General features: G+C 42.6%; 1 long non-coding RNA gene across 1 annotated transcript in view; it reads left to right on the plus strand.

Moving 5' to 3' along the window:
* The window catches only part of LOC112625359, a 269,763-nt gene that overhangs the window by 146,216 nt on the left and 99,239 nt on the right, over nt 1–24,308 (plus strand). The window contains exon 3 of the long non-coding RNA XR_003119569.1: nt 15,100–15,167. This is a non-coding gene — a long non-coding RNA (uncharacterized LOC112625359). The remainder of the gene's footprint in view (nt 1–15,099; nt 15,168–24,308) is intronic.

A 24,308-nucleotide genomic window follows, 5' to 3' on the forward strand; every position in this document is an offset into this window, starting at 1 on the left:
GGACCATTCTTGCTCTGTTCTCTGTTGTATGCGAGCATCTGAAGATTCTTAAAAATTCATTTTACATCTATTTTTTGTATGTTAATTTAAGTGCCAAACATTTTTCTAGGCCCTGGATATCTGGCAGTTTACAGAAAACAAATCTCTGGCTATAGCGCTTTGTTCTAGTGGAGGAAACAGATGATCATACATCACTGCTTCTCCATTTACTTGCTGTGTGATTTGAGGAAAGTTACACAACCTATCTGTGCCATAATTTCCTTATCTGCAAAACAAGAGATCATTGTCCATAGGTTTCTCACATTTTTTAGCTCCTGTGAACAGCTGTTATTCTGGGCCCAGCTTTTTAGGTATGTATATATATATTTTATATATATATTTTTATATAAATATATATAAATTTTATTATATATAATATATATAAATTTTATTTTATATATATAATAAAAAATTATTTAAAAAATATGTTTTGGAGACAAGGTCTCACTCTGTTGCCCAGGCTGGAGTGCAGTGGTGTGATCACTGCTCACTGCAGCCTTGACCTCACTGGTTCAAACAATCTTCCTGCGTTAGCCAAATGAGTAGCTGAGACTTCAGCTGTGCACCACCACACCCAGAAAATTTTTGTATTTTTTGTAGAGACAGGGTTTCACCGTGTTGCCTAAGCAAGTTTTGAACTCCTGGGCTCAAACAATCTGCCCTCCCTAGCCACCCAGTGTTGAGAATACAGGTGTAAGCCACCATGCCTGGCCTTTTAAAATAGATTTGTATAGCACATAGCCTTGGAAGGTATAGCACAGGAGTGTCCAATTTTTTGGTTTCCCTGGATCACATTGGAAGAAGAAGAATTGTCTTGGGCCACACATGAAATACACTAACACTAACTATAGCTGAGGAGATAAAAGAATTGCAAAAAAACTCATAATATTTTAAGAAAATTTATAAAATGTGTTGGGCCACATGCAGCCCTGTGGGCTGTGGGTTGGACGAGTTTAGTGTAGTGTCTCCCTCCATGGACAGGGCAGATCTATTTCCTGACCAACATAATAAAGATAATGTTTTCTTCTGAGACAAAGGTTGAGCAGGTTTGCCAGTGGCCTGGTTATAAGATTAGGGGTTTCCTAGGGTCAGATTCCTCAGCTGTGACACAAGTCCACAGTGTGTGCAGCATCTACACAGGCCCACCTGCATTGTCTCTGTGGAACTTGGGTGGAGCAAAGGGACCTGATATAAACATGAAGTTCATGCCATCTGTTGTGCCATGAGTAATAACCTCTTTGCTTCTGACCCAGGAGTCTCGTATCTTCTGCCAGCATCTGTGTGTGGCAGCTTGACTTATTAGCTGGCAAGCAGGGGAAAATATCAGATCCTTCACAATTTTATTTATATTTATGTATTTATTTTTGAAAATGTATTTATTAAATGTATTAATGCTAAGTTTATTAAATTAGTATAAATTATGGGGCACAAGTGTAATTTTGTTACCTGAGTAGATGTCATAGTGGTAAAGTCAGGGCTTTCAGCGTATCCAGTATCTGTATAATGTACATGGTACCCACGAAGTAATATCTCATCATCTACCCTCTTCCCACCCCCACACCCTTCTAAGTCTCCGTTGTCTATTGCTCCATACCAGATGTCCATGTGCACACACACTTATAAGCGAGAACAGGCCTTATTTATCTTTCTGTGTCTGATTTGTTTCACTTAAGATAATGGCCTCCAGTTCTATCCATGTTGCCACAAAAGACATTATTTAACTTAAAAAAATGGCTGAATATAGTATTCTATTGTGTATATAAACCACGTTTTCTTTATCTAATCATCCATTGATGACCACTTAGGTTGATGTCATATCTTTGCCTTGTCCTTTACAATTTTTGATAATAATATAGTTCCTACTTCACAGCGTTGTTGTGAGGATTAAATAAAAGAATGCCCTTGTGCTTACTGTTGATTTGTCTGGAATCCCCGTCTCGCCTCCTAACACATACTCCCTGATCCTGCATTCACATGATATTCGCCTGCTCATTCACTCACCTCCTTTAGGTTTCTCCTCAGATAGTACCTTCCTAGTGAGGTCTATCTCAACATCCCTGTTTAAAATGACAGCTTCCCCCTATTAGTTAGCGTTCAACCAGAGAAATAGAAGCAGTAGGAAACACAATTAAGAGATGTACTGCAGGAAATTGGCCTATGCAATTGTGGGAGCTGGCTAGGCTTGATAAATATTCACAGGTCAGGTCCTTGGGGAAGGGTGGGCTGGAACTCTCAGGTATGAGCTGACACTGCAGCCCACAGATGGAATTTCTTCTCCAGGGAAGCCTCAGCTCTACTGGTGAAACCTTTCAACTGCTTGAATCAGGCTCACCCAGACCATGTAGGATCATCTTCCTTACTTAAAACCAACTGATTATGGACTTTAATCACATCTACAAAATACCTTCATAGTAACACCTAGATTAATGCTTGATGGAATTATAGAGGAGTGAAGCCTTGACAGGTTGACCCATCAAAAGACCAGACACCACAATATTGGCTATTTTCTTCATCTGTTTATTTTTGTCACCATAGCTATCAGCATCTAATTTACTATTTTAACTTGTTTTTCCAGTTGTCTGTCTCCTCTACTAAAATGTGCATCCCATGAAAAGGGGGATTTTTGACTGTTCACACTGTTATCTTATTTGCCTATACAGTTGTGTATATGGGAAATAGGCTATACCATGCTTTTATTGACCAATAGCAGTAGATGGACAATAAATACATGCTAAATTGTTGAATGAATGAATACAACATGCTCAGAAAAGGGCCTGATGCATTATAAGTGTACACTAAATGGTATAATAAATGTGCAAAAGATACCATCCACTTTGCATTTATGCATCTCAATATTATTTTCACACTTTCCTTCTTTGATCCTAGACACCTTTTCAAGGGTGCTAAATCCAGTAGCCTTTGCTAGATCCAGGTCGCATGGAACTGCCCTGCCTGCCCCAGTCTCTAGCCTCACTTGTGGTCCACTCAAATGCATCAGATGCTTCTGCTGGCCTGAATTTCTTTAAATCCTTAAATTCCTTTTGCTGCACCTCCTGCCTCTCTTCTCTTGTCCAAGCTGTTCTCTCAGCCATGAATGCTTTCTCCCACTTTGGATTCACCTGGCTCAGTTTTATTCCTCTTTTAACACTCAGTCGAGGTGTTGATTCCTGTTCAAGGTGCTTTCTGATCCCCAAGATGGGTGCCTCCTTTTGTGCCTCCCTGGTGTTCTGCCCTCAGTCTGTCCTAACACCTGGCCGACTCCTATGCTCCATTATAATTGGCTTTTTCACTCATTCCACACTAAAATCCTTGAGGACAAGATCATGTCATTTATTTCTGTATCTCCAGAATATAGTACGACTTCAGGCACAGAGAGATGCACAATACATTTTGGACAAACGTGTAATTGAATGAGGGCACCCAAATGACACAGAAACAGCTACTCTGCTCAGCAAGGGCAGTGCCTCTCAACCCTTATCTTGCATTAGAATCCGAGGAGAGAGTTTTAAACATACAGTGCCTGGGCCTGAACCCCCCAAATTCTGATTCAGCTGGTCAAGCATGAGGCTTGAGTGTTGGTTTTTATTTTTTAATTTATTTTATTTTAATTTTTAATGGAAACTCTATAAAATGAGTTTGATGTGCAGCCAGGGCTAAGGAACACAACCTCTGAGATAGCTCTGAGCTAAGTTTCTATTTTATTTGCTCCCTGTCTCCAGAGGAACAGAGTTACCCCTTTCCCTTTAATTTGAGAGCAGTTTTTTTTTTTTTTTTTTTTTTTCTGGGGAAGCTTTGTACCTGGAATCCTTACTCAGTGCTCAAAGTTAATGGTGCACCTGTGTTTATGGCCTTGAGCAGCCTGGCCAGGGAAGAATTTGCATTTTTACTGCATTTTTATCATTTACTGAAAAGGATGTATTATGTGATCACAGGCAGATGCTTTGAAGGTAATACAAATGATTCAGAATCTGTCATTGAAACTCACGTTGTTTTTTGGGAATGAGAAGGAGTTTGTAGCTGGGTGGTGGGCTGTGAAGGGTTTAACAGTGAGATCAGTCTGTCAGGGCACCTGAATTTCTTCCTTGTTAACTACCTTCATCTACACATGGTGGTTAAGAGAGAGTACTCTGGAGTCAAATACCTGAGTTTGAGTCCAAGCTGAGATGTTTAACAACTTACTAGCCTTGTAATTTCTTTGTGCCTCAGTTTCCTCAAATGTCCCATAAGGCCATAGTGCTACTGCATACAATTTTGAGGATTAAATTATATGTTGTGTATAAATTACTGGGCACATAGTAGGTGCCCCAAGACCAAGTTATTATTGCTGTCATCTCCCCCATGCCTTCCTCTTCACCCCTGGTCCCCAGCCTCAGGTGACATCTGTTTGATCACTCACCTGTATGTACGGAGCAATCCCCCAATTCCAGTGGCTGAATCCTTGTTCTCAACCCTGTCACAATGCAATATAGGTCTCTATCTAGGAGTGTGGATCTGCTGTGATGCGGCGGTGATTAAAAGGCCCACACTTTGTCCATAGAGTGGACCTGCCATTTCCCAGAGCCTTTGGGAATCGATGGGATTCTCTGTGCTGATCAGAGGCAAAAGAACAGGAAAGATTGCTTAGGGGCTGGCCAGGCTTAAGTGAGGCATACCTCACATCCCTCCACATTTCTCTGTCCAAACTCAGTGTCATGGCTCCACTTAATAGAGATGGAGGCTAGGAAATGTAGTTTGTCTTTGTGTGCCGAGGCAAAGGTAATGGAGATGGCAAACATACCACATTCTCTCTGCCACATTCACTGCAGTACAGTTTAACTGTTGACAGATCTAGTTTCTCAAGACATGGACTTGCAGTTTTTCTAGGTTGTACTTATTTGAGATGCTTTTTTCAAACACAGAATGCATTGGTTGTTTTTTCTTCAGAGCAATATTGGCAGGAAGTGAGACGTGATCAGCGTTTCTTTGTGTTGCTTTTCACGGTGACCTTGGTTGGCATTCTCTAAGGACACAGACGTACTGTTGTAAGCCGTGGCTGAAAGTACATTCAGACACAAGAGAGGTCGATGAGAGGGAAGTGAAAAGACAGAGTGAATAAAGAACTTTGTAATTTATCAAGATGATCAAGATGTGAGTACCCAAGTCTTTTCTGAATATTTTTCTTCAAAAAAAGTGTCACAGGTGACTTGTGGATGTGGCTTTCTCTCTGGCCAGTGGGAGAAGACATCAGGAGAGAGTTCTGTAATTTGATTTGTGCACTTGACAGATATATGTTGAAGTCCTTACCCCTAGTACCATGAAAGTGACATTATTTGGAAATAGGGCCTCTGCAGATGTAATGAAGTTGATACGAGGTCATAGTGGATCAGGGCAGGCTGGAATGCAATGGCTGGTGTGCTACTCGGATGAAGGAGGTTTGGACACAGACACTCAGAGAGGAGAGCACCATGAAAAAGCACAGAGGCACAGACACATAGAGAAGACAGCCACGTGATGACCAAGGCAGAGATTGGGGTGATGCTTCTATAAGACAAAGAATGTCAAGGATTGCTGGACAGCCACCAGAGGCCAGAAAGAGGCAAGAAGGATTCTTCCCTAGAGACTTCAGAGACAGGGCAGCCCTGCTGACACTTTGATTTTGGACTTCTGTTTTTGGATATGCTGTTTGTTTTTCAGTTTATCCAAAGTTATATTGATTCTTTTTTTGTTATTGTAAATTTGAAGAAGGAGCATCTTTTGTGAATTCATGCGGAGATGTGGTGTGGGCTAGCAGTGGCCTGGATATGACCGTTAACATTCAGCCTGGAGTACATATTGTGGTTTGCTTGGTAAGGAAGAAGATTTAATAAGATTCCAAACTGATTTTCGTGTTACTCATCCTCACTGTTCTGATCACTGTGTCAAATTCTGACCTTATCCTTGAGGATATTCCCATCTCGTGGGGTGACAGACAAATCACAGGCTGCTAAACCATGTGTACTCGGGGCTGGATAGCAGCAAGCACAGAGCAGTCACTGTGTGAACACAGACAGGAGCATCTGACACTCAGCACCAGCGAGGTAGGGAAGGGTTGGTCAAGGAAGGCTTCCTGGAGGAGGTGGCTGCTCTGCTGTCACTCCCAGCTTTTTCTAAAGGTAAATGTTGTGCAAATCTTTAAAGGGTTGCAACCCTCAGAGTGCTCACGTACTTGAGACGGGCCCTTTTAGGATGCTTGAGAGAGTGTGGAGTTTTACTGATCATGCCTTTGTATTTTGTATTTTTGATGGTTTGATAACTTGAGGCCTTGTTGACATTGGTAGGATTGCACCTCCCTGGACTAGCTAATTTCTAGCGATTACTAACAACTGGTTCTGAGCATGTCTTTCATATGCAAACCAACCAATCCAGAGCCCATACCCCAAGCACTTCATTTACAGAGATTTTATACTTCAGGCCACTATTTCCCTTATCGCCCCAGGGCCAGGTACCAGTAAGATAGAGGCACCCTCCATGCCCTAGAACCTGCTAAAATTATGCATACTACCCAGTCCTAATGCTTACCCTGTCTCACCCATTTCTCTGGAAACCACAACAAAGGCTCTTGCCCCCAGTTCCCCTTCTCCCCTCTGCCCAGGGGTCAGACCTGCTGCTTCCCTGCGTGGCCTTGCATAGAGTGGCATGAGAACTGTGAGTGGACTTTTTCCTTCATGACAGTCATTTCTGTGCCTGCGTGTCTTGCCATACCTGATTAAAACAGTCCCGGGTACCCATTGAAAAAAGAACTGATTAAAGGGTTTGGGGAACTGTTTGGATTTCAGAAAGGATGGAGCCTGAAGGGAGAGAGGGATGTGGTAAGAAGGCTGCAGAAATGAGCAGCACTCACATCCTGGGAGACGTGGCAGGGATGAAAGAAGACAGCCAGAGACCACTCGGCACCAGGGACAGAAACCTTGGCTGAGGAACCAGAAACCTATGCTGTTCATCAGCCCTCTGTCAAGTCATGACTACTGTAAGTTATCTGAATTTCCCTACAGGAGGCAGCAAAGGCCCGTGTGCATCTCTCTTGTGGCATTAATAAAGGTGCTTGGAGGGTGAGAGCCAGAGTCCCTGTCCTAAGCAGGTTTTCAGGGAGATAACTCGGAGAGAGTGTGGAGTCCAACAGTACAGTTTTGGGAAAGAAAACAGGCCAAGTCCCTGGAGAACAACAGAAAGCCAATTTGGGCCTCAAAAGTAGCCCTGGCAGCCTTATCAGTCAAAAGGCTTCTCGGAGAAAGCATTTCCAGCACCCTGCTTGTGCTGCCACAGTGGCAACCTGCCCTCCCGTAGGCTCAGCTCTCCCAAGCTCTGATGAAAGGACTGGCCAGGAACACCTTCAATCAATTCCCCTTTATCTCTTCCTAAGGGAGGATAATCCTCTGTTTTGCAGTCTCTTTCCATCCAGCATGTAGCATCTATTGATTTTTATAGTTGTTTTGCCAGTCGATATGGGCGCTGAAGGAGAAACACCTGCAGGTCTCAAGTTCTGAACTTGAGGAAGAAGGTCAGACTCTTGAAAGTAATCACTCTTTTTCTTCTTCTTCTTCTTTTCTTTTTAAAGTGCCAGATCCTATGGGATATAGTACACAGGTCCTCTTTGAGGAATGCATATTTATTCTGGTTTAATCATTTTATTCCTTTCATATCATCACCAAAGCAAAACTCTCTTCCTGATTATTTGTTCATGAGAATACATAGTGGCACAATGTTACATCAAACACCATCTTACGTGTTCTTAGGCACAGACATTACGGCAACAAAAGGTCAAATCATAGCATCTCAGATTTGGAATAATCATTATTTAGGTACTTGTGGCTCATAAAACACTTTCTCCTTTGTCATGTAGTTCAATTCTCACATGGAATCATTTTTTAATGGATTAGGAATTTGAGCTATAGAGGGAAGGTCATTTATTCTATCAGAAAATATCCACTGAGAATCCTCTTTGGGAGCAGTATTATCCTAGGTGCTGAGGATCCAGTGTAACCCGAAGAGAGGAATACCCTGCCTTCCCGGAACTTATTCATAAGTAAGGCATTCTGGAATCTGACTTGAGCTCAAGTTTCCTGTGATAAGTGCAACAAGAATGCTTTCTGAGGCTGTTTGAAGTGAAACTTTGCCACTCCATAGCTGTGCGATCCTGGTCAAATTACTGAACTCACTTAAATCTCCATTTAAGATACAGAAAATGACTGTAGCTGACTCAAGGGGCTGCTGAGAAGCTAAGGGATTATGGAGGTCAAATACCTGGCACACAGTAAGGACTCAGTAAAAGACAATTGTTATCACTGTGCATGAACAGCTGTAAAGGCTTGGAATTACAAGTCATTTCTTCCCAATTGGTGACAGGAGCAGAGAAACCTTCTCAGAGGAGGTTACCTTGACCTGAGCATTAAAGGACAGGCCGCTATTTTTGGGAAATGATCTTTTTCTATCTGTTAGAAAAATACTTGATTGAGGCCCATTTGATGAGTCTTTTGTGTAATGATATTAATTTCCCATTAGAAAAGTTTTATTCTGGAACTTGTGAGTTCAAGTCAACATATTGAAAGTGAAAGTCATAAAAAGGCAGCTGAGTGACAAGATGCAGAAATGCAACCAATATGAAATTTGGTTCAGTTCTTTTACAAACATTCCTCTACAGTAACAAAGAGTGGGCTCTGTAGTCAGGCAGAAGGACTGCATTGGACCCTGGTTCCTCCATGTATAAGATGTGTGCCTCAGATAAGTGCAGTAAACCCTCTGGGTCTCAGTCCTTCATCTATGAGCTAGGAAGAACATTTCGTGCATCTTGGGGATAATGCTTATAAAGCACTTAACATGATGCCTGGCTAACCAAGGACAGCTGAAAACATAAAATTAATGTACCCAAGACTGGTTTCTTCTTGCATAATCACTTTGGTTAATGGCACAATGTGGGGAGAAGAGCCTTGTGTCCAGTCCTGGTCTTGTCCCTAACTCAGCAATGGCCATAGGGTAATTGATTGCCCATTCTTGGTTTATATTTTCTCCTCTGTAAAATGAATGTTGGCACCAAACCTGGGTGCTTGGACCTTTTCTGTAGCCCAGAGGGAGTCCTGGAAACTGCTCCAGGTGTTTTCATAATTCCCAAAAGCCTGCTGGATGGGTAGGCTAAATAAAAGTACACAGGCTAGGAAAAATGATTTTTGTTGTATCATTCCTTTGTTAAAAATTCTCCAAGGCTCTCCATTTTCCTTGGGGGTAAAGGCCAGTGTCTTTCGAACATCCTACATGGTCTTGCACCATCTTTTTTTTTCCTTGACCCCACTACCTTTCTGGATCATCTGAGACTGTCCTAAGATTTTGTCCAGTCTGCACTAAGTGACTGTTTCTCAGATACTCTGGGCATGCTTTGGTTTTCCAGCCTTTGCTTAGAATGCTCACCTTAGAATGATACTGTATGAATGACTCTTACCTCCTTTAACTAGCACACCATGAATCCTATTGATATGGTTGGCTCTGTGACCCTACCCAAATCTTATCTTGAATTGTACTCCCATAATTCCCATGTGTTGTGGGAGGGACCCAGTTGAAGATAATTTGAATCATGGGGATAGTTCCCCCATACTGTTCTCATGGTAGTGAATAAGTCTTATGAGATGTGACGGTTTTATCAGGGGTTTCCACTTTTGCATCTTCCTCATTTTCTCTTGCCACCACCATGTAAAAAGTGCCTTTTGCTTCACGCCATGATTCTGAGGCCTCCTCAGCCATGTGGAACTACAAGTCCAATTAAACCTCTTTTTTCCTCCCAGTCTCATGTGTGTCTTTATCAGCAACATGAAAACAGGCTAATATAGTAAATTGGTACCAGGAGTGGGGTGTTGCTGAAAAGATACCTGAAAATGTGGAAGCAACTTTGGAACTGGGTAGCAGGCAGAGGTTGGAACAGTTTGGAGGGCTCAGAAGAACACAGGAAAATGTGGAAAATTTGTAACTTTCTAGAGACTTGTTGAATGGCTTTGACCAAAAGCCTGATAGCAATATTGAAAATAAGGTCCAGGTTGAGGTGGTCTCAGATGGAGATGAGGCATTTGTTGGGAAGTAGAGCAAAGGTGACTCTTGTTATGTTTTAGCAAAACCCTGGCAGCATTTTGCCCCTGATGTAGAGATTTGTGGAAATTTGAACTTGAGAGAGATGATTTAGGGTATCTGGTGGAAGAAATTTCTAAACAGCAAGGCATTCAAGAGGTGACTTGGGTGCTATTAAAAGCATTCAGCTTTATAAAGGAAGCAGAGCATAAAAGTTTAGAAAATTTGCAGGCTGACAATGTGATAGAAAAGAAAAACTGATTTTCTGAGAAGAAATTCAAGCCAGCTGCAGAAATTTGCATAAGTAATGAGGAGCCAAATGTTAATCTCCTAGACAATGGGAAAAATGTCTCCAGAGCATGTCAGAGGTCTTCATGGCAGCCCCTCCCATGACATGCCAGAAGGCCTATGCGAAAATGGTTTCATGGGCCTGGCCCAGGGTTCCCATGCTCTGTGCATCATAGGGACTTGGTGCCCTATGTCCCACTCACTCCAGCTGTGGCTAACAGATGTCAACATGGAGCTCGGGCCATGGCTTCAAAGGGTGCAAGGTTTGACAGCTTCCACATGGTGTTCTGTCTGCAAGTCCACAGAATTCAAGTAGTGGGGATTGGGGACCTCCTCGTAGATTTCAGAAGATGTATGGACATGTCTGGATACCCAGGCAGAAGTTTGCTGCAGGGGCAGGGTCCTCGTGGAGAACCTCTGCTAGGGCAATGCAGATGGGAAATGTGGGGTCAGAGCCCCCACAAAGAGTCCCTATTGGGGTACCACCTAGGGGAGCTGTGAGAAGAGGGCCACCATCTTCCAGATCCCAGAATGGTAGATCCACTGACAGCTTGCAACATTTGCCTGGAAAAGCCACAGACAACTCAATGCCAGCCTGTGAAAGCAGCTGGGAGGGAGGCTACATCCTGCAAAGCCACAGGGGCAGAGCTGCCAAAGACCATCATGGGAACCCACCTCTTGCATCAGCGTGACCTGGATGTAAGACCTGGAGTCAAAGGAGATAATTTTGGAGCTTTAAAATTTGCCTGCCACACTGGACTTTGGACTGAAATGGACCTTGTGACCACTTGGTTTTGGCCAGTTTCTCCCATTTGGAATGGCTGTATTTATACAAATCCTGTATCCCCATTGTATCTAGGAAGTAATTAGCTTGCTTTTGATTTTACAGGCTCGTAGGTGGAAGGGACTTGCCTTGTCTCAGATGAGACTTTGTACTATGGACTTTTGGGTTAATGCTGAAATGAGTTAAGACTTTGAGGGACTGTTGGGAAGGCATAATTGGTTTTGAAATGTGAGCACATGAGATTTGGAGGGGCCAGGGGCAGAATTATAAGGTTTGGCTCTGTGTCCCCACTCAAATCTCATGTTGATTTGTATTCCCTTGATTCCCATGTGTTGTGGGAGGGACCCAGTGGGAGACAATTTGAATCATGGGGGCGGTTCCCCCCATACTGTTCTCATGGTAGTGAATAAGTCTCATGAGATCTGATGGTTTTATTGGGGTTTCCACTTTTGTATCTTCCTCATTTTCTCTTGACACCACCATGTAAGAAGTGCCTTTTACTTCCTGCCATGATTCTGAGGGCTCCCTAGCCATGTGGAACTGTAAGTCCAATTAAACATTTTTTTCTTCCCAGTCTCAGGTACATCTTTATCAGCAGTGTGGAAATGGACTAATACACCTATGCTCAGCACTTTTTAAAATTACGGTCTCCCTTCCCCACATTCATCACTACTATCCCCTGACATCTCATGGTTCCCTCTCTTACCTTGCATTACGTTTTCCAGTAGCGCTAATCATCACATAATATACAATGTAATTTGCTTTTTCTTGGTAAATTTTGTTTTGACTTTATGTTTAAACTAGAATTAATGTTGCACAAGGACCTGGAATTTTTAAAGCATTTTGTTCACTGTTGTATCCCAAGTATGGCAATCAATGCCTGGGTCATAGCATGTATTTACTGTATACATGATTATTGAGTGAACGGAGACACTTTGGCTGGAAGTCTGTTAACTCAGTAAAAGCACATGGGTTATTTCTTGAAAGAAATTCCTATTGGAAATTTTAAATACAAAATGGAGAAACAAACTATTTCTTAATAAATATAGTTTGCTTAACATAAACACAAAAGATTGCTAGACACAATCTTTCAAAGGAACATAGGTGAATATTAGTGAAGTCATAGACCCTTGATGGTGAATCTTGTAAATGAAAATATCTTCTAAGAATCCACTAGAGATCTAAAATTTCTTTCTGTTTTATTTTTTTGAGACCAAGTCTCGCTCTGTCACCCAGGCTGAAAGGCTGAAGTGCACTGGGTGCGATTTCGGCTCTCTGCAACCTCCACCTCCTGGGTTCAAGCAATTCTCCTGCCTCATCCTCCTGAGTAGCTGGGATTACAGGCATGCACCACCATGCCCAGCTAATTTTTGTACTTTTAGTAGAGACAGTGTTTCACTATGTTGGCCAGACTGGTCTCAAACTCCTGACCTCAGGTACTCCACCCACCTTGGCCTCCCAAAGTGCTGGGATTACAGGTTTGAACCACCATGCCTGGCCTGAAATTTCTTAAAAGTGTGTGAATGTGAGTTTTGGGGGGTGTCAAGGGGAAGTCAGGATTGTGTTTTCTGAGCAGAGACCATCATATTGAACCCAGTATTGAACACAGTGTCATAGTAGGTGCTCAGTAAATCTTTATGGATCAGTTTTGAACTGAGTTTAGATAACAATACTGTCTCTTTTTTTTTAAGCAAGACTGGGAACTTAAGGAGAAATATTTTTATTATTTTATTAAGTGAAATAAACCAATGAGACACAGTATTTTATGCCCTGATTATTTCTTTTCATCAATTTGCCCTTTGTTACCATGGGGAAACTAGAGTCCATAATTAAAGAATTAAACCTCCTTTATTCACTTATGCAGTGCACACTATCACATGCCATTTGATGTTTATTTTCCAGATGAAGGGAGTTTAACTTATTTAGTTTTCTTCTCTTGGGGCCTCAGTTGTCTGACCCACAGAAGCCTCCAGGTTTGTCTGGAAATGACCTCCATTTTAACTTTCCTATGGACTCACTCACCTTTGGGCAGGTAAAGAAAAGTGCTGGGTGATTTAATGAAATCAAATCCTCGTCCACCTTGGCTAGCAATAGACGGAGAAGCTCCCTATGGTTAGGAGGGAGTTCTTTCTTATCCCTGAGACACACTTTCTCTTTGCATCCGACAAAGCTGGTTTCAGAGACTGCAGATCTTATTTTCTCACATGTGTCCAAGGTGAACCTAAATCCACTCCTTTATTCCCCATGGTACAATCAAGGCATGAAAGAATGATTAACAGGGCTCCCAGATAACAGAACAGAATTAACTCTAGAGGTACCACTTGATATTTTATTATATGGATACCTGGTACCTAACAGTAGTCTCAATTTTCCTACAACCTATCTCCCTTCCTTGCCCCATGTCTAAAAGCTTCCTTGAGTCAAGGACCAGTTTTCTCCCACCTTCTTTTAAGTATGTTTAGATTCATTAAAATCTTAACTAAAGAGAGTGGGCTCAGAGAATGATGATCATTCCTTGGTCCTGCCCATCTAATCCTTGCCTACAAGGCTTGATTTTCTATAACAGAACCTGCCTCTTCCTTGATGTCTAAAACTGGGAAAAATCAGACCCTTTAGAAGTGACAAAGTTTTTCTTCTCCCAAGGATGTAAACTTAGTTTACAGTTCCGACTAGCAAGCCCTCCTGAGCACAGTGTGACACACCCCACCCTCATACAAATGATACCTCTCTGTGCCTCAATTTCTCATAAGCAAAATGAAGATATACTGGTACCTCTTAGGTTTTGAGTATTAAGTATAAATTACTTAAAAAAAAGTACCAAGCACATAGTAAATGCCATTTAAATTCTAACTGCCATTGTATCTTTAGGCTCAAACACAAGTAACCCTAATATAATCTGGGGCTTTATATGAGGCAGTCTTTTGGGGGAGTTGTATTCAAAGTACCACAGACTGACAACCCAAACATAGCTTAAGATAGATCAGATCTTTACTCTTGATCTTGAGAAGCATCCAGGAAGAGGAAATTTTTTATAATCACAAGAAGAGAACCTGTGGTTGCCAAATGTATTCTGGATCTGATCATGGGGTATTGGATACATGGCAGTAAATCCAGGGCTGAACTGAAGGTGTGTGTACTGGTAGAGAATATAGAAAGCAGATGCAGTGACAGAATGGACAATACATCTTGGAGAAAAGTGAAAACAGTAGTAATAGCTAACATTCATTCAATGCTCACTAAGTTCTAGGCACTGCACTAAGATATTTATATACACTAATCTCATTTAATATTCACAACATTACAATGGGGTAGGCATTATTAATATCTCTATACTTCTACTGTGCCTGTTTTATAAGTAAGGAAGCTGAAGATTAGAGAGGTTAAAGTACTAAACTGAGGCCACACAGCTTCTAAGTGGCAAGGCTGGAAACTCCCAATAAAAATATATCTGTCTGATTCAAGAACCCAATCACCCTATTAAGAGTCAGGCATTGTAAAATGACTTAGATGCCATATGCAAAGAGCTGAAGCTGACAGGTTGTTAGAAATGGGAAGTAGTAATCCAAGTGCAGCACTATCGTTTAAATATGTTTCCCAAATTTCTTGTGTTGGAAACTCAATTCCCCAAATCCATATGTCAATTGGAGATAGGATCTTTGCAAGGTAATTAGGATTAGATAAGGTCATCAGGGTGGAGCTTCCGCTATGAGAACAACAGCTTCATAAGAGAGGAAGAGAGACCTGAGCTGGCATGTGTGCTCTTGCCCTCTCATCATGTGATACCCTCTGCCATGTTATGACACAGCAAGAAGGCTCTCACCAGATGCCAGCATCATGCTCTTGGAACTCCCAGCCTCCAGAACTGTGAGATGAATAAAATTCCTTTCTTTAGAAATTACCTAATCTGTGATATTCTGTTACAGCAACAGAAAATGGGCTAAGACATGGAGCAAGGGGCAGAATGATTCTTGAAGATGCTGAGTAACTTCTGGTATGTTTGCTTTTTTTATATACATTTTGCCATACTCTTGGGATATGAATTTTTATGCTTAAAACAACAATAGTACATGCAATTCTGGGGAAAATATCTTGTAAGTTATGGTGCATGTCTTGTTTGTTTCATCTTTCATTCTACAATGAATATAGAATGTGCTACCACTGAATCATGTACTGTGACTACAGATTTAAAGAAACTCTGTTACCAAGGACCCCAGAGTCCAGGGGAGGAAAACAACATTTATTATACAATGAAATGAGACATAAAACATAGTTCACCATGAGAAGGAAACCTTGGTCTGCCTCTGGGAGTGAGGCAGGCTTCCTGGAGGAGGTCACCCTTGAGGACAGCTGTAGAAAAAGGAGCAGGAATTTGTCGACTGCATAAGGGGTGTGGAGGAAGGCATTCCAGGCACAGAAAATTGCCCTTCCTCTCTGAATTCCACATCCATCTGGCCTGTGTTAAAATGCTTAAGTATTTACTAAACATGCTTCTTACCAGAGGCAATGCTGTTTTTTAAAGGACACAATTAATTAGGCCTCAGGATATTGGCAATCAGGAAGAGTGTAGCATTGATGATATTTTCCTCAGACTTCCAGCACACATGCTAGCTACCTGCTCCTCCCTCACGGGCTTCAACCTATGCCCTGAGGCAGTTTGACCCTCACATTTTCCTGCCTTGCTTTTGGCCTTGAGAATCCAGGTATCAGTAGGTGCCTTTGCCTCTTTTTGATGGAGCTGTTTTTTGCCTCCTTTCCAGTTGGTGCCCTCCTCGACTCTGGCAGGTGTCCAAGCCCTGTTGTTCTCCCTGCACGGGGCGGCTGAGCAGTGCTCTGTAAATTATGCACCAGTCCCACAATGTCTGGGGAGCCTGTGGACCCATTTTGTCTACCTGGAGGTAAATTATTTAGCAAGGCAATTTAAATGATTCAGAGGGGATGGCGTGAAGTCCAGCTGTGGAACAGCTTGTCTGGGGAAATGTAACTGACTCTGGCGTGAGGAAGACTCAGCTCCAAGGCAGAACTGAGCACATTTTACCTGCTCCCTAGATCCTGTAGGTTCCATGCCCTACCTCTCTCCAGACACTGTCCCACATTAATAATCATTATAATTTAAACATCTATGATCTCATTTGGTGCTTGTTTCACCTCTGCAGCAGGGAGGTTTATAATAGTGTGGTCTGGGGAAGCAAGCTGGGTCTGGACAGGTTTTGTTATGGGTCCCGCTTTTCTAACCTGCTGGACCTCAGTCTCCTCTTCTGTAAATTGGGGATAATAAAAGCAACTTTTAATTGTTAACATCTGCATATGACTATCTAATCTAAGAAATCTGGCCAAGACAAGCTCCTTAATATTCTGTCCCATGCTGTCCACAAACCTGTGCTAGGAACAGTGTCTCCATCTCAGTAAATGAGAACCTTTTACTCAGTTACTCAGGACTCAGCCCTACACATCGTGTTTGATTCGCTTCTCTCCTGCAGCCTCCACAGTGAATCTCTTCACTGGTCCTGTCTGCCCTACTCCCAAATGCATAGCCCATGGGATCCTTCTCACCAGGTCTTCTGCAGCTCTCCAGCTGAAGCCTCTGTCAGTTCAGCTGTGCTGTTGAAAAGCCCCCTTACTCATTCTCCTGCAGCTGCCTTTACCTCTCTAACCCTGTCTCATCCCCACCAAGCAATCAAGACATTCTTTAAAAAATGAACAATAACAAAGAAATTGAATGATATTCTTCCTTCTTAACCCTCTGATGACTGCTAATTACCCTTAAAATAGAATCCATGGACTTTTTTTTTTTTTTAAATCACCTACAGGCCTTACCTGATCGGGCTCTAGCACATCTCTCCCCACTTAACATTAACCCCACTGGCCTTGGGATTCTAGAACATTCCAAACAGGTTCCCACCTGAGGGCCTTTGCTGTCGTTGGCCCCTCAGGCTGGACTGGTCCTCCCCTGGCTTGGCTAGTTCCATTTCAATGTCCAGGCATCTGGGGAAATGGTACCTCCTCATGGGACTTCCCTGACAACCTTGAAGAGTCACCTTCCTGTCACACTGTAGTGGCTTTATTTCCTTCACGCCACTTATCCCTACATTCAATTCTGACATTGAGCTTCATGGTTTGCTCACCACCCCCTCCACTGGAAGACAGCTCCTTGCAGGATGGGCTCTTTTCAGTGTTATTCACCATGGTAGCCCCAGATAGGGTCATTAGATAAAATACAGGACAACCAGTTAAACTTGAATTTCAGATAAACAATAATTACCTTTTTAATATAAAAATATTGCACAGGGCATACTTACGCTAAAAAAAAAAAAAAAAAAAAAAAATTGTTGTCCCTGTATTTTTATTTGCTAAGTATGGCAACCCTAGTCCCTTCAGAACTGCCACCTCTGTTGAGACTTTATAAATACTTGTTGAAAGAAAGAAAGAAATAGTGAGTGAGCAATGAGATCAAATAAAATCTGCTGGCGGAATTGCTTTTATCTTTTTGCCTTCATATTCCTAATGTCTTGTCAATGCTTGACATATGATCTTTTTCCCCTTCCTATTATATCGTTAGTTTCATTTTGCAGTTGAATAAATAGGGTTAGAGAATAGGAGGCTTTTCCGGAGTTAAGCAGCTAAGGATAACATCACTGAATATAGAACAAAGTGACTTCTGAAAGGTGTGTTAAATCTGTAAAGGCTTATTTCCCTTCTCCCATAAAAGAAGTTGGCGTAAAGGCAGTCTAGGCCCGGTATGGTGTTTCCAAGACCATGCTTCAATCTTTCTCCTCCAGAATCATCAGACCAGTTTCTAACCTCAAGTTTACTGCATGGTCCTATGATGTCTGCTGGAAAGCCTGTCATCACATTCACATTCCAGGCAGACAGCAGGCGCAAGTGGAAGAGGACAAACATCATTTATTCCCTCCCCTTTAAGACCTTCCTGAAAGTCAGTCCCATGACTTTTCCCATTTCATTGGCTGAAACTTTATCTCATGACCATTCCTGGCTATAAAGCAGCTGGCAATGCCATCATTTCAGGGGTTTATATGTGCTGTTTTAAATACTGGGGTCTGTTCTTGGGAGCAGAAGAGAATGGACATTGGGAAGCAAGAGCAGCCTCTGCTCCAGCGAGAGTGGGGCAGACAGAAAGATCCCTGGTGTATCCTCAGACTGCTGTACCCTATGCCTGCTCAGAGGGCAGACAAGAGCCTTTTAAGGGTGAAGACAGGACTAGACCCTAGCCTTCTGGTCACATGACTCAGAGATCTCCCATATCCTTTTACCTTCTGTTGCATGGAGTGGAACGGGTCAGAGTCTGGGATGTGGATCTTTGTGTTTGTCTGAGACTTTTTCTGTTTGGGAGAGATTGTATCCTACACACAGTATAGAAGACATAGGGGAGGCCCCGAAGCAGTTACTATTGCTGGAAGTAAAGTGTACAGACAGGAGTGGGGACGGGATGGTACTAGAGAGTTAGACACAAGTCGAGTGATGAGAGTTTGTGTCTGGTCTATACAGGATCCTAATAGATCTTAACAGGCTGCAGCAACAGTCTAAGCATAAAGAGGCAAAACTGAACAGGAACAGAACATGTTACACCCGAGTCCAAAAGAAAACTAACAGGATGCACTGATGTGAATTAGTATCTTTAGGATAAAAATGACGGAAGTACTCCAGTAATATCAGCCATAATGTGTAAGGGAGTTATTTTGATCTCAGCCTGCAGAAGCAGAAAATTTCAATGAGGTGAGAGGCATGCTTTGCTATGCACAGGCTAGACCACACCTGTCATGGTCGGTGCCTGCAGTTCTGGGCTCTATATTTTAAAATGAAAAGGACAGACCAAAGTTTTAAAAGGAGGGGAGCCAGGATGGGATTGAAGAATCCTCAGGTTGTATATTTAACATTTTTATCAGTCACTTAGGTCACGCCTGCTTATCAAATTTGTGAATTACTCTAATCTGACAGAGGTGGTAGATATAGTGACAGGCAGAATCAGTCAAGAAGAACAATGAGCCAATTCCAGGCTATGAAACTGAAAACAGATCAAGGTATCTCACCCCCAAAAATGATAAGTATGTGAGTTAATGCATATATTAATTAGCACTATTTAGCCATTTCAGAAAGCCTGCTTATTTCAAACAAAATGCTGCACACAATAAATATACATAAGATCTGTGTCAATCAAAAAATAAAAATTAAAATCAAAGAAAAAAAAAGATGTATTAAGGTAATATCCTGAAGTTTGGAAGAGCAATTCATTGTTCAAGAAAGGGATGAGAGAGACCTGGTACAATGGCTGTTCTAACAACTCAGCACTTTAGTGGGCAGCAGAGCTCATCGAAGTACCAGTGCATCTGTGTGTGTCCCGGGCTGGTGGATGGTGGGCTTCCAAGGAGCCTCCAGGCAGCACTGATACTCATGACTTCACCCAAGCCAGGGGTTTGACTTTGGCTTTGTGGGTTTAGATTTTCAAAGTATTCAAGCTTCCTGGACTTGGGGAGGCTGACTCACACTAACAATGCTTATAGGAGACTGCAGATGCCAAAGTATTGATTTTCAGCATGAATTCTACTTGTTAGGTACCTTAAACCTGATCAGCATACATATGGTTTTTCTTTCATGTAGGAAAACCACATAAGGAAACAAATAATATCTCTAAGGAGTTTTGAGGAGGACAGAACTGAAAAGACGGATGTGAGTGGTGTGATTCGAACGCTGTTGGAAGAGTCTGACGTGTGCTTCTTCCTTAGGTGAAAGTTCTCAAGACTGGAAACATCTAGATAACCTCTAGCTATGCTAAGCTGCAGGCACTTTTATAGGCCTAGAACCCATTTCATGTCTTTAAGGTGACTTGGCAGAATGTGGTTTTGTCCTCTTATTTTTTGACATATTCTGCAACTCAGGAAACAGTCTTGTTTCCGTTTCTCTGTAGCACTCGAAGTGCATCAGCCTGCTCCTCCCTTTGCCTCGAGGTCCCACAGTGGCAATCAGAGAGGAGACCAGCCTGGAGGGGTCTGCTCATTAAGCCTTCATTGCTGTCTACCCCAAGAAAACTCAGAGTCACTGTCTCCTAGGCACTCCTCAGGTAGAAAGAAATCTTTCCTTACCCTCCAAATCTGCTAATCCTTCAGGGGTGGATTCTCAGGTACCTTCAACCAGCCCCCTGCTCTGTTCCAGCTTCCTGGGCATAAAGGCAAACAGTCCCAAGGTGTTTGGCTTTGACTTTTTCTCATGGCCTCCTTTCCCGGTGAGTGGCCGTATATATTCATTCACATGTCCAAGGGGATTCCTCCTTCCGTCTCCCATTTATTGATGTTCTTGTCATATCTCCCCCAGGAGCTTGTTGTGTCAGTCAAGGTCCCAGCAAGAAACAGATGGCACACTTACATGTGGATAATGTGAGATGAATTTAATAAAGGACTATTTACAAAGCTGGGAGCAGGGCTTAGGGAAACTACCAAGAATAGTCCAATGCCAGAGGACTATGAAATCTGGGTGCTATTGTAGGCCTGAAACAGTGCAGAGAGGGGAAAGAGAGCCAGAAGACTGCGGGGGCTATGCGGAAGAAACACAGGACTCCTGGCTTTCAACAAAACTGGCCCATGGAAACCCCATGGCAATAGTAATAAATGCCACAGCCTCACTCACTTCCCTCCTTCTAATCTCCTCCTGATGCACAACATTGGCCACGTGCAGTTGGTAGTCAGTGGTCAAGGGAGCCCAGCAGTGTGGTTTGGGTTCAGCTTCCCCAGGGAATTGCAGGGTGGACAAAGATAGAGAGTGGATTTGGATAGGCAAATAGAATACTCCAGTAAAACCACTGAAGGCTAGACTTAGTTGTCAATGCCTTTATTTTTTGGTTTCCCATCCCACACATAGTAGGTTTGCAGCAGTTGACTTGGCCATGAATTTATTTCAGTAAGGCATGATCTTTGATCCCTATATTCCAGGACCTACTCCAGTACCCCCAAAAGATGCTCCATAAATGTTTATGGGATGACTAGTGAATGAATGAAAGAAGAGGTGAGCTCAGTGGGAATTTTCCCTTAATTTTACTCACTGTTGCACTCCTTGGAGATAGCCACTTCCCTGCTTCACTCGTAGGCCAGTTCCAGTTATTAAATTTCTAAATTATCCTTCTGCACATGGGGCTGACTCTCCAATGAGGTCTTGTAAATATTTGCTTCCATCCTCGGAGTCCAGACAAGGAGATCTTGCCTCAGGCACAGCCTCTGCTCTCTGGGATGTCTCACCTTTTTAGCAGGGAAGGATTCTGCACCAGATGCTTAACTTCTGTCCTACCAGGGAAGTTCCACGAGGAACATTCTGTGTTCACTTTAGGCAGATTGGAGTGGCTTCTCCTTGCTTACTTCTAGCTAGATGAACTGTTAAACAAATATCTATTACTCATCTGTCATATTCTAGGCACTGTGCTAGCATATGAGAATGTTCAGGTGGATAAGATACAGTTTGATGTAAGGGACGAGGAGCTGCAGTCCAGAGGGAGGGAAGACAAATAATAAATAATTATTTTACAGGGTAGCACAGGCTTTGTTATTATGTTATTATTTTATGATAATTATGGGAGCACAATGGGTAAGGAGGGCACTGTGGGAGCCTGGGTGAGGAGTGCCAACCCACCCGGAGGCTCAAGGAAAGCTTTCTGGAGGAGTTAACACCTGATCTTGTAGAATGGGAAAGAGCAAGATAATAAGGATAAATAATTCCAAGTCAAGTGGTGAGCAAGATCAAAATGACAGACACTTGACATAGCATGATGTGTGCAAGGAAATATGAACTAATCTGTATGATTCGTGATAACAGTTCAGTAATGGGGGTGAGACGCAGCCAGAGGGGCAGGCAGGGGTGAGGATGTGGAAGGTATGGTAAGCTGAGCTAAGGACTTTGCAGCTAGGGTGAGGTGAATAAGGCCTCTTTTAGACACAAAATGTAAAAGGGCTCTCAGGTCTCAGTCACTAGGATAAGTAATATTAAATGCAATACTTTAATTAAAATTAATGCAAAAACCCATGGTGAAAAAAATAAAATTTTAAGATTAATAGTATAGAGTGAATTCTTATAATTTCATGTTGCTTCAGTATCCATTTGAATATAAATTTAACTTTCTCATACCAGAAGCAGGCTCAGTCACCCTCGATGCAGTATCCAGTTTTACAACTCCTCTTAGTTCCTCAAGGTGGTTAATTCAGCTATCTGGCTTATACAACTCCTGGTGGTTACCTCTCCATGAGACAGCCAGATACAACTGATCTAATTAGCCCCACTGATCTCCACACCCCGTATGGACTGTGCAGGTGTGCCACAGTGGCCACCTCTCAGTCACAGTGTGACCCCCATGGAACTAGTGCCTGCTTGTGCCACCAGTTAGAACTCTCCATGGGAAACCTGCTTGAGTAACTCCCAGGACCCCCATAAAGAATTTGGCTTACGGGTCCCCTTCTCTCTCTCTTGCTCCCCACCTGCTGGCTGAATGCACGTGTCCTCAGTGGTTTCCCCCTTTCCAGTGGCCCTGGGAGGCATACTGCCCCCTGCTCTCTGGAATCTGTAAGTAGTAAATATGTCTGCTATTTCGTGTGCTTTGTGTTGTACTGCCTCCTCTCTGTCTCCCTGGAAGACACACGTGAGCCTAACTTCTTTCCTGGTCAGGGCTCTCCTATGGAGTGGCTATCTTGGTAGGAGTAAACTGGACACAGCTTCGACAAGAGCCACAGGAACATCTGCAAATATAAGCAAGTTTTCTGTATGGGGAACACCTGACCATGGCCGGACACTTAGGCATTAGGCAGTCTACCAGGATAAAGAAGTATCCCATGAAAAGTATGGTGTAAACGTCCAGAAACTGCCTCCCCTGGAGTCCTGTCAGGGCAGGGCTAGAATTTATAGCCACTCTCCAGAGAGAGACTGCAAGGCCAAATTAGAAAGAATTTATATCTTTAATATTTACAAAACACTATGTTACTGATATTTTTTCTTTTGCCTTGGGCATCGATATGGCTCAGCATAGCATTATTACTGAGTCTGTCTTTATTGCAATAAAATGTTACTTATCCCTTCAACAAATAGTGCTGGGACAACTGCATATCCACATGCAACAGAATGAAATTGGATCCCTGCCTCATGCCATACACAAACATTAACTCAAGGTAGATCATAGACCTAAATATAAGGGCTAAAACTGTTGAACTCATAGAAGGAAATGCCAGAGTAAAATGGTGTGATCTAGGGTTTAGCAATGATTTCTTAGATATGACACTAAAACTGCAAGTGATGAAAGATAAGATTTTTAAGTTTTACTTTATCAAAATTAAAAATTGTGTGCCTCTAAGGAGATCATTAAGAAAGTGAAAAACAACCTATCACCCCCCTGCTCTATTATATAGCCATCTAGTGCTCTTAAAATAAGCTCCAGTCCTCCTGCCATGACCTCCCAGTCCTGCAGAGGACCTCTGCCAACCTCTCCAGCTCCATCTCATCTTTTCTCTGTTTTGTGCTCCACCAGCTCAGCCACTTGGGTCTCCTTTGCCAAGGAGTGTCCTCCCTCTGGAACCCAATACCAGCTCTTTCTTCTGGCTGGAATCTTCCCTCAGGTCTTTTAAGGTTAGTTCTTGCTTCTTAGCATTTCATTACACTGTTACATTTTGTGAGACCTCTAAAGGGACCTTCCCTACTTACTATGGATATCATCACTCAGTGCATTAGTTTTCTATTACTGCTGTAACAAAGTGATACATACATGGTGGCTGAAAACAACACAAACTTAGCTGGATGTGATGGCTCATGCCTGTAATCCCAGCAACGTGGGAGGCTGAGGTGGGAGCCTTGTTTGAGACCAAGAGTTCAAGACCAACCTGGTCAACATAGAGAGACTCCATTTCTAAAAAGCAAAAATTAAAAAAAAAAAAAAAAGCCAGAGTAGCTGAGGCAGGAGGATCTCTGGAGCCCAGAAATTTGAAGCTGCAATGAACCAGTTCGTGCCAATGCATTCCAGCGTGGGTGACAGATCAAGAACCTGACTCCAGAAACACACACACACACACACATACACACTCACTGTCTTACAGTTCTGTATGTTAGAAATCTAACGTATGTCTCAGTGGGCTAAAATCAAGGTGTTTCAGGGCTG

This window comes from Theropithecus gelada, chromosome 5, assembly GCF_003255815.1.
Source record: "Theropithecus gelada isolate Dixy chromosome 5, Tgel_1.0, whole genome shotgun sequence".
NCBI classification, from domain to species: domain Eukaryota; kingdom Metazoa; phylum Chordata; class Mammalia; order Primates; family Cercopithecidae; genus Theropithecus; species Theropithecus gelada.